Source organism: Solanum lycopersicum, chromosome 9, assembly GCF_036512215.1.
Source record: "Solanum lycopersicum chromosome 9, SLM_r2.1".
Lineage (NCBI taxonomy): Eukaryota > Viridiplantae > Streptophyta > Magnoliopsida > Solanales > Solanaceae > Solanum > Solanum lycopersicum.
The window spans coordinates 23,994,275-24,006,457 of record NC_090808.1 but is presented as its reverse complement, the minus strand read 5'-3'; the positions used below and the strand labels follow the sequence as shown (position 1 = coordinate 24,006,457).

The following is a 12,183-nucleotide window of genomic DNA, read 5'->3' as shown; positions in this document are numbered from 1 at the left end:
CTGTAATCCTAAAATACAAAAACCCAAACATTAAACATTGAACCATTGATATTACACCTCAAATCCTTAACCCAAAACACAAACCATAAAAACCAAAACCCTAACCCTTACTGTAACTCTAAACTATAAATTGGAAACCCTTAGCCCAAAATTTCAAAACCCAAACATTAAATACTAACCCATATACTTTAAACCTCAAATGCAAAACCCTGAACTATAAAACCTAAAAGAAACTACAACTAACCCTAATACGAAATCTATCCTAACTGAAACCATAAACCTTAAGTCCAAAAAAAACACCTTAGTTCAAAATACGTAAACAAAACATTAAACACCAAACAATACATTTTAAATCTCAAATCCTAAACCAAAAACCTTAAAAACTAAACAAAACCTAAACCCTAACCCGTACACAAACCCTAAGTCCAACCCTAACCCTAACCATAAATAATTAACTCAAAACCCACAGCACCAAATACCAAAACCTAAACATTAAATGATAAACCACAGATTTTAAATCAAAAATTCTAAACCCCAAACCAAAAACAAAAAAAACCCTAAACACAAACCCTAACCCTATCCCTAACAAGAACCGTAACCCTAACCATATCCTTAACCCTAAACCCTAACTCCAAAGTAAAAAATACCAAAACCATAACATATTGAAGAAAACAATCGATTTACAACTCAAATACTTAACCCCAAACACTAAAACCTATAAAATAACCTAAACCCTTACCGTAAACCTAAACCTAACTCTAACCCTAACATAAATCTTAAACCGTAAGCCCAAAATACAAAAACCCAAACATTAAACATTGAACCATTGATATTAAACCTAAAATCCTAAACCCTAAACACAAACCTAAAAAACCAAAACCTTAACCCTAACTGTAACTCTAAACTATAAATTGAAAACCATAAGCCCCAAAAATATAAAAACACAAACATTAAATACTAAACCATATATTTTAAACCTCAAATGCTAAACCCTGAACTATAAAACCTAAAAAAACTACAACCTAACCCTAATCCTAACTCTATCCTAAATGAAACCCTAAACCCTAAGTCTAAAAAACACACCTATGTTCAAAATCGTAACCAAACATTAAACACTAAACCATAGATTTAAAATCTCAAATCCTAAACAACACAAACAACAAAACCTAAACAAAATATAAACCCTAACCCTAACACAAACCCTAATTTTAACCCTAACCCTAACCGTAATAATTAACTAGAAACCCAAAGTCCTAATACCAAAACCTAAACATTAAACGCTAGACAAATGATTTTAAATACTAAATTCTAAACCCCAAACCTAAAACGAAAAAACCTTAAACACTAACTGTAACCCTATCCTTAATAAGAACCCTAACCCTAACCCTATACTTAACTCTTACCCTATAATGTAAACTCAAATCCAAAAGTACCAAAACAATAACGTTAAACGTTAAACCATGGATAATACAACTAAAAACCATACCCCCATACCCTAAAAACTCAAAATAATCGAAACTCTAACCCTAACACTAACACTAACATTAACCCTAACCCTAACCCTACCATAAACAATAGACCCCAAGCCTAATATACCAATACCCAAAAACTAAAAACAAAACCATTGATATTAAACCTCAAAATTTACTCCCTAAACCCTAAAATCTAAAATAAGACAAAACCCTAACCCTAAACAAAATCCTAACATTAACCCTAATTATAACTCAAAACCATAAACTAGAAACATTAAGCCCAAAATACAAAAACCCAATCATTACATACTAAAAAATAGATATTAAACGTCAAATGCAAAACCCTGAAACATATTAAAAAAAACCTACACTCTCACCCTAAACCCTATGTCCAAGATAAAAATCACAGACATTAAACACTAAACCATAGATTTTAAATCTCAAATCCTAAACAAAAATCCCTAAAACATAAAAAAAAGCTAAACCCTAACATTATTTGTAATCCTAATAATAAACCATCAACTCAAAATCTCAAAACTAAAATACAAAAATCGAAACATTAAGCACTAAAACATAGATTTTAAGTTGAAAATCCCAAATCACAAAACATAAAACCTAAAAAAACACTAAACCCTAACTGTAACCCTATTCCAAACACGAACCCTAATTAGACCACATCTTTAACCCTAATTATTGATATTAAATCTCAAATCCTAAAATCCTAAAACAAAAAACCAAAAAAAACAAAAACCCTAACATTCATTTCCACCTAATAAACATTTCCAACAAACTCAAGGGAGAAATTAGTGCTAACAACAATTCAAAAGTACAACAGGAAAGACAAGATAGTGAAGGGGAGACCTCAGTTTTTTTATTCGAAGTGCTTAACAAAACACCAACATGGAGGCTTCTCAACCAATTGGAACAAAAACAATGGGAGAAGGAAACATAACATAATAGGGGAAGAATTTAATTGAGCAGTATGACACTAATAGGAATACTATGTGGATACACACAACAACCTCATACAATGAAACACATTCATCAAAATTTTCTTTTGGCATTATAGGTAATTCATCATATCCAACTCCTACCTGTATTGCAGGTAATTCACAGAACATACCTGAGCAAGATGGCAAAGGTGAGGACGATTGTAATGTACATATACAAAGGCAAGATCACTCAAGTCAAATACTTGATCACTCAGGCATGAAATCATAGCAGGGAGGAAATGATATAAGGAAGGATGAAAGAAATAAGTAGGCATTAGAACAGGCTGTAGGGAGAAAACGATATCAAAATGATCAATCTAAGAACACCCACAAGCAAGGAGGAGTCAACTCATCAAATAAAACCAATCGAGTAACTATGGACTATCACAATAATTTCCCCAAGATATTCAATAATTACACTAGGTTTGAGCCTAATTCCCAAACGGAAAAAAGCTGATAAGCAGGGTAATAATGTTGTTCAAGGCACTGCTAGAAATCCTAATAGGAAACAACAAGGTAAAGATCCTAACAACAATGCTTAATATTATAAAAACTCTGAGTCGACTCCCTATGCTATCGTGCAATTATTTGCTGCAAGGTATTGGTATAACAAGTCTAAAGATTAAACTCTAATCATCTTGAACAATCATATACATATTACTAGACAGGTATTTCGTGTTGTTCTTCTTAATGATGATGAATATTATGTGAAATTAGTGGTGATTTTTAAGAATACTCTTGTGGGAATGTTCACTAAAACAACGCCTAAAATGGATCTGGTTAGGACCTGTCTTTATCCCTGAAGAAGAAACATCCATTGTTCTCATTTGGGTGGCAGTAACAGGCTAACCTTGGCACTATTACAACAAAGTGTGGTTGACAGCTATGCTAGAGTGAGTTGAGAAGGTTTTGATTCTTGACTCACTATCCTCGCAAAGGACTAGGGGCAGCACCCTAAGAGTTAAAATTCAGGTTGATCTGACCAAAGCAATACCCAGTTATATTTGAATGGGATTCAAGAACTCAAACCCCAACAAAGAGAGATGGTTAAAAGTTGAATATGAGGGCATCCCTAATTATTGCATGTGTTGTAAGCATAAGGGACATATGGAACATGAATGTACAATCAAGAGAAAGGATGAGGGTTTCAAAAAATGAAGGAATTGGAATCATCGAAAAATTTAAGGGAGAACACGAACAAAGGGACAACATAAATTCTCAGGTCTAGGACAACATTAATACTGAAGCTGCACCAAAATCTCATTAAAACACAAATCAAAAGGAACAACTCAGAATTTAAGATGGCCACAGTCAAGCAAGGAACCAACCTGTAAGCCAACAACAAGGAAGAAACACACTCAATCCAAAAGGTCAATATCAGCAAGTAGAGTTACAGGAAGATTGGCAGACACAAAAAAGAAACAACATAAAATGCAAAGGAGCAAGGACAAACAGCAGCAGGAACATGTAGCAGCAAGTAGAACAAACATTCAAACTCAAAAAACTATTTCTAATTATTAAATGCAGGATTAGTAGGAGACAGATCAAATAGGAAAGAAAGACGCCACTAAAATAGCAACTCAACATAATCAACCAAAAAATGGGAATGCAAAAAGTTCAACTGTCTTAAATAGTCTTAACGTACACAAGGAACAAAAGCAGCAGGTTGTTGCAGTCAAAAATCACAAGAGTCAATTCTCGCAAGTCCCAATAACCCCAATATTATTAATGTTGATTCTTTTTTTACTGATGAAGTGGTTGGAGGTATTGATGGGGGGTGATAGGAGAAAACCACTAACATGCAGGAAGGGGATACCAAAGAGGGAGTTTGCCTCTTTTTTTGTATGAGAGGTTCGATACTGACCATAATTCAAACCTTAGATCCATTGATAATTCTACAAATAGGAATCAACAAATAGATTAACAACAGAGTCAACAAGAGGTGCAGAACAGGGATAACAAGAAACATAATTCTTTTTTTAAAAAAAAACAACTTGAAAAAGTGAAAAATAAAGATAAAGGGAAGTAGATTGATACTAGTACTCTGGAAAGGACTCCCAAGAGTAAAAACAAGCCTAGAAAACAAAAAAAGGATGCGGCTAAAAGGAGACAATGTAAGCAACATGACAATGACAGTGATCAGGAATAGGAAGGAGGGGAGGATCCTTGTAACAATTTTTTTATGGTCAATGATAATTCAGAGTTTGATATTCCTCCTCTATAGGCTCAATACTTGAATCCACCAACAACAGAACAACCTGATAAGAGACAACAAATGTTTAAGGTCAATACAGTACCTCTTATAGATAAGTATGTTGTGGATAATTGTTAAGATGAACTGGATAGTGCTAACCACGATCTAGAGGATCTGGAAGGGGATGATGAGACTCTTATTAAAGCCTTTAGTCCTCATAATGATGAGGCCCTTGAGGAGGAGATTCAACAGCTAACACAATGTCAGTGCCTATCCCCAAGATAGCTGCAGCATGGTAAATTAAACTTCTTGAAACAAGATATAAACACTGTCTCTGCTGGCAGACCTAACCCTAGGATATTTTCCTCTAGATCTTTCCAATGATTAGCACAATCATATGGAATTTGAGAAGATTCAACACTCAAGGGGTGTTGGAGAGACTCAAGATACTCAGGAAACGTCACCAATCATCTGTTATAACTATTTCTGAACCTTTCTCTGATAGTCCGCATTTACAAAGATTTAATGTTAAATTAAATTTGGAAAATGATACTAGTAGTTATAATGGTAAAATTTTGGTTTTATGGAGGAGTAATATGTAAGATTCTTGATGAAGATGAACAACAAACCACTTTTGAAATGAAACACAATGAGTAAGAATACAAATTTACTAGTTCTTTTGTTTATGCAAAATGCAAAGATCTTTTAACGAGACCTCTTTGGGATAAGATGTTATAGCAAGCCACATGCAATACCAAAACGTGGTGTGTTATTAAAGATTTCAATGTTATAACTGCTATAGAAGAAAAACATGGAGGGTTGCCATATAATATGAGGAAAAGCATTGATATTTGAGTCGCCAATGAAAACTTGTGGTCTGTTGGATATTTGTTTCAGTGGTCACAAATTCACTTGGTCTAATAAGACGAGGGGAAATTGCCTCAAGGAACTATAACTAACTAGTTAGCTACAGTGTCAGATAATTGTCCTCTTCTTATGGAAATGGTTCTCGCATATGTTGAGCATATCAAGTATTTTAGATTTCTCAATTGTTCGGATAGGGTTATGTAAGGTAATCGTATTTAGAAATTAAACCATAAAATGAAAAGATTGTCAACACTCTTAGTGTTGTGTCAAGGAATCAATTTGGCGATATTATTATAGTTTATGATGCATGAGAAACAAAAGCACAAAACAGAAGAAAATTACATAAGAGACGAAAGTGATACACACAAAAGTTCCCTTCTTGAAATTAATGCGCAATATATCAAGTTTCTCAAGTTGGAGGACACTATTTTGAAACACAAAACCCATCTCCAATGTCTCAAAGAATTTGACACCAACTACGAATAATTCCACTCGGTAATAAGGGATAGGAGAAGGAAGTTATTTGTTCACAAAATTGTCACTGAATATTGGAATTGGATACAAGGTGAGGACAACATTGCATGGGCAGATTGTGAGCACTTAAAAATAATCTTCATATGTCAGGAAAAACATATCAATGAGCACACTTGGAATGCATTCCAAAGATGATTAGTCAGGACCTAATTACTCAGCTTACTAGTATTCGCATATGGATGAGCTTAAATAGGTGGTCTTTTCGATGAATTCTAACTCTGCTGCTGGACCTGAAGGTATGAATTGGTATTTTTTTTAGAAAATCCTGCATATTATCGAGAATGATTTAATGGAAGTTATTTAGGCATTTTTCAATGGCCAAACAATTACTAAGTATTTCTACCATTCTTGTATTGTGCAGCTTCCTAAAGTGAGTAATCTTAACAAGATTACTGAGTTTAGGCCTATAAGATAGATCCATTTCACTAGCAAGATAATATCTAAACTACTGAGCAACATTCTTAGTCAAATTCTAAATTCCTTAATTTCCCCAAACCAATCCGGGTTTGTTAAATTTAGAAGTATTTCAGAAAACAACATGTTAGCTCAGGAAATCATTCAACAAATAAAGAAACCCAATATTGGGAGATATGTCATCACTAAATTAGACATGGAAAAACTTATGACAGTGTTTCATAGTCATAAATGTGTCTGTTTTTTAGAAAAATGGGATTTGCTGAGGATGGGATTGCAGAAGTACAAAACACAACTTGGAAAAAACCACCTTATCTATGGATCAAACTCAACACAGATGGGATTGCACTTGAGAATCCATGGAACATAGGAACATGTGGTATACGGAGTTAACAGGAGGGAAAGATTATACTAACTTATACCACACCCTTGGGAATTTGTCAAACAACCAAAAAGGGATAGGTGTTGCCATTATTAGACTGACTTGGGCATTATTATTAGGCTAGTTGAATATTATATTAGAGATAAATTCTATGTTTTTTTATCAACTGGATCCCAGTGATAGCTACACCTCAATGGAGTATATGAAATTAGATTGATAGACTAAGATGTCTCACCTCCCAAACTCAAGATTTCAAGTGTACATGTATCTTCAAGGAAGCAAATTGGGTGGCTGATACAATGTCAAAACATAGTCAATAATCACTTGTCCAGAAATTTATTCTAGCAGGAAAGAACTACCTAAATAGGCAAAATCTTACTATGAATTAGACCTTATGGACATGACAATCTTCAGAAAGAAAAAGACAAGGAAGATCAAAGAACCACATTGAACATCCTAATAGCTTTTCAACTAAGCTATAATTCATGATTATACCTCCTTTGAATAGTTTCGATTAGGGGTTTTAAGTTTTTGAGATTTTAAAGGGAGAGTCACGCAAGTTTAAGCTTCCCAGATTCTATGAATGGGTAGGAGTCCTCTCTTTTAGGTACTTCGAATTTGGAACCATCACTCTGTAAGGGGAAGAGTGTACTTTTTGTTTGAAAGAGACTCCAAGCAATCATAGGTAATGAGGTAAGGTGAAGTGCACTAAATGTAAATGTTTTTTTGGTGAAATGGTAAGGCCTGGGGTGTAGTTAAGCCCCTACCCCTCTAACGGTAATAAAAATAATAAAAATTACAAATTACAAAATCCTAAAGACATTAAACACTAAACCATAGATTTAAATTAAAAATCCTAAACCCCAAAACCTAAAACATACAAAAAAAACTAAACCCTAATCCTATCCCTATCACGAACCCACACAATAACACTATCCTTAACCCTAACCCTAAACCCTAAACCCTAAATCCAAAGCACAAAATACCAAAACCCTAACATTTAACGCTAAACCATACATATTACGACGCAGATCCTTAACCCCAAACCCTTAAACATAAGAAACAACCAAAACCCTAACCCTAACCTTACTATAAATCCTATATCCCTAGAGAAAAGTACCAAAACACAAACATAATAATAAATTATTAATGTTACACGTCAAATGGTAAACCGTAATAACAAAAAATTTAAAAAAAACCTAACCCTAACCCTAACTGTAAATCTAAAATATAAACTCGAAACCCTAAGCCAAAACAATCAAAACCCAAAAATTAAAAATTTAACCATAGATTTTAAGTCTCAAATGTGAAACCCTAAATCATAAAACCAAAAGAATCCTACATCCTTACCCTAACCTTAACCTTAATCACTAAACCGTAAGTGTAAGAAGAAAACTATAAGTTCAAAATACAAAAAACCAAACATTAAACACGAAACCATAGATTTTAAATTTCAAATCCTAAACCACAAACCGTAAAACCCAAAAAATACCTGAACCCTATCCATAAACACAAACTTTAACCATAACCCTAAACCTAAACCATTAACACAAATCGCCAAGCCCAAAATAAAAAAAACACAATAATTAGTCCTTTCTATAATTTCTCTCTCTTAAGGAAATGCTATTTACAGAATAAGGATCGTTCAACTCTAACTACTAGTTCAACCTCACAGACCAGGCGCGTGAGCCACCGGCGGTACCATACAGACCACTGGAATAGTTCCATCAAAGGCGCTATGTGAAGAAGAACTCAGCAATACAGGAAGCCCCCTTAGTTTCATTCCACAACTCGGTGAATTCACAGCTCAAAGAAATGATGAATAGTGCAAAATCACATGGTAAACTAGATGAGGATCTTGAAAGTATTTCCGTGGAGTTTATTAGGTTACATAAAGAAATTCAACAATTTTTGGAATGAATCAGCTCAAGATGACCTTCAATATACTAGTAAAACAAACAATTCTACCCATCCAACTTATGGAATGGATGAGAAAAATTAGGGGTGCAGACGGAGGTTGAGATAGTCAAACCAAAAACCAGACCTTCTCTAGGACAAATATGCATGAAATATCCTCTGGGATTTCCTTCCAAGGAGAAGAAGTTCATCTAACATCTATATTTAGTGGAATCGATGGGCATTACACGGAGACTACAATCTCTGGTGAAATTTACAAGAGGCAAAAAAGAGATGATAATGGAAGATTCAAAATACAAAAGGTTATCATGAACACTTATTCTACTAAGGGAGTAGAACAGTTACATCAACAACATAAGCCACCTTAAATGGAAGAACGAAATGCAATTGAAAATAGGAGTACAAGAGGTAAAAGGAAGTTTGTAACCGTGAAGGATGGAGGGTAAACAATGAACATAATAGACTTAAAAACTCCATATCAAGTTTAAATAGGGGGTCACACGATCGGTAAAAATTATCACAAGGGAGGAATAACACAAACAGGCAGGCAAATTATGGAAATGGAAGAAGTTGCAATGAATCATGGATAGGATAACCAGCAGAGGTTGAAGGAACAAAGCAATGTGACACAACAGGAAGGTAAGCTCCTTAGATATGCTACTACTGTTAATAAATTCAATAATAGTATAAGTGCTTGCCATGTGCATAATCATACCATGGCAACTGTTGCTGTGAATATTACTAATACGATTCATGATGACAATGCTAGCAATAGTGAGCTTCAAAAAGAAAAAAAATCCTACTCTTGGTAATAAAAAGGTGGGGCTAGTGCACCAAGGTTAAAATGTGAAGGGTGGTGATCTTAAGACATACCATAAATATTCTAAAATCTCTAGTAATTTTGATAAACGAACCCCCACAGCAATGATCCACACCCTAAATGGTAGCATCCCCAAACCTGTTGAGTCTAGAAGTGCTAAAGTTCAAATTACTAACAAGCAAGAATAGGTTTTTGAACCACCACCCTACACAGTGGTTCAATCCTTCGATTCTATATTGAGGCAAATCCATAAAGCCCAAAATCCTAATATAGTTCTAAAAACCAAAGCTACACAAACCACCAAATAGGGTCAACTAGCTGTAATATTTGATTTGCAAGACTATATGCATACCCTTACTAATCTACCATCTACAGGTGTTGATCATTGTTCTTTTTTAATGGATATAATCAACAAAAAAAAGGTCATACTAGTTATTTCAAATTCTTTAATTGTTAGGTGAATAGCCCTAACTTCCTAGAAACTGTGAAATCTTGTTGGAAGAGGGAGGTGACAACAAATAATATGTGGAGATTCCACCAAAAATTGAAAAGACTCTCTAATACTCTAGGTACATGGTCAAAAAAAGACTTTGGTGATATTTTCCTAAAAGTTAGACAGTTTGGAGAGAAGGTTAAAGAAGCTAAAGAAATTTTGATAATGAGAAACTATGATATAAACATAGAGGCTCTACATGAATTGAATGCTAGCTATATAATATATCTCAAGTTGGAGGATTAAATTATGAAACAAAAAGCTCCGTTGCAATGGTTCAAGGAGGGCGATACTAACTATAAATTCTTTCATTCATGGATAAGGGGTAAAAGGAGAAAATTGTTCATTCATAGAATTCAGGAAAATAGGAAATGGATTCAGGTTGATGAAAACATTGGTAAGGCTGCCTGCAAGTATTATCAACAAATGTTTACATGGGAGAACATATAATCAATGAAGAGAATCTTGAATGCATTCCTAGAATGGTAAATCAGGAATAGAATGATAGACTTATATCACATTCTACTATTGTGGAACTAAAAGAGGTTGTCTTTTATATGAACCCTTAATCTACAACAGGACCAGATGGCATGAATGGGTATTTTTTCCAAAAATGTAGGCACATTATGAATCAGGACCTGATGAAAATAATTAAGGCTTTTTTAAGTTGCTTGGAGATCCCTAAATACTTTTTTCATTCTTTATTGTACTTCTACCCAAGGTGACTAACCTTAACTAAATAAAAGTGATTTATCCTATTATCCTAAGCAATTTCATTAGTAAAATCATCTACAAATTTCTGAGTACAAGATTGAGTCCTATTCAGCCTAGCTTAATCTCCCTCAATCAGTCTTATTTTGTGAAAGGTAGAAGTATATCTTAAAATATCATGGTTGCTTAGGAAATCATCAACCAGATTAAAAATACTAATATAGGCAGTACTTTTATTATAATGGTTGATATGGCAAAGGCCTATGAAAGAGTGTCTTGGGCTTATATATGTTTTGTCCTAAGGAAGATTGGATCTCATGGAAAATAACTAGTATTCTATCATCATTAATGGAAAAAGATTTGGACTTTTCTAGTCAACTAGGGGTCTCTATAAAGGTGACCCCCTGTTGGCCCATTTTTTTTAGCTGCGGAAGCTCTCTAGATCTTTAAATGGATGCATAATCAACCTGACTCCAATGGATTTTTCATGTAAGGTTGGGGCCCATAGGTAAATCTCATAAGATTTGCAGATGATACCATATTGTTTACTTCAGGGAGAGCTAAATCTCTCAAGCTGATCAAGCAAACTATCAAGGATTATGAGGACACATAAGATAAAATGATTAATTGTGACAAAAGTCATTTTATGGTACATCAGAATGTTTTGTATAGTACAAATGATATAATTAAAATGATTACTAGTATTAATCACAAACATGGTATTATCACATATCATGGATGCCCTCTGTTTGTGGGTAGGCTTAGGATTTCTTATTTTTCTGACCTTGTAAATAAGTGATTTGAGGGATTACAGCGTGGCAAACAAGGCAACTGAATTATGGTGGCAGAGTTGTGTTGATTAAACATGTCTTTCAAGCACTCCCCGTTAGTTTATTATCAGCTATTACCCCTCCTACCACAGTAGTCAAGCAAATTCAAATGTTGATGGCATATTTCTTTTGGGGATGGAAAAGTGATAAGCAAAAATATCATTGGTCTTTCTAGAAGAATCTCAACTACTATATTGTTGAAGGAGGGGTGCATAAGAGGACCTTCATATATGTTGACTTAGCATTCCAATATAAAATTGTGGATCTTTAGGACTAAGCACACATTATGTGGAGAATTTCTCAAAGCCAAATATTGTCAAAGGTAAAATTCCATCTATAAAAATGGGATTTTGGTGACTCCTTGGTCTGGAAGCATGTGATAAACAAAACGAATAATATTTAGCAACACATTCAATGGAAGTTTATTTCAAGGAACTGCTTTTTTTGGTGGGACAATTGGTTAGGTGAAGGACAACTTGCTGTATTTTCTAAAAAAATCCATAGGATTGATAACAAAAAGGTAGAAGATTTTTGGGTGGATGGCCAATGGAATTTAT

At 34.1% G+C, this 12,183-nt stretch overlaps 1 pseudogene; it reads left to right on the top strand.

The window, feature by feature from the left end:
- The window catches only part of LOC138338103 (histone H4-like), a 72,225-nt pseudogene that overhangs the window by 34,514 nt on the left and 25,528 nt on the right, over positions 1 to 12,183 (top strand).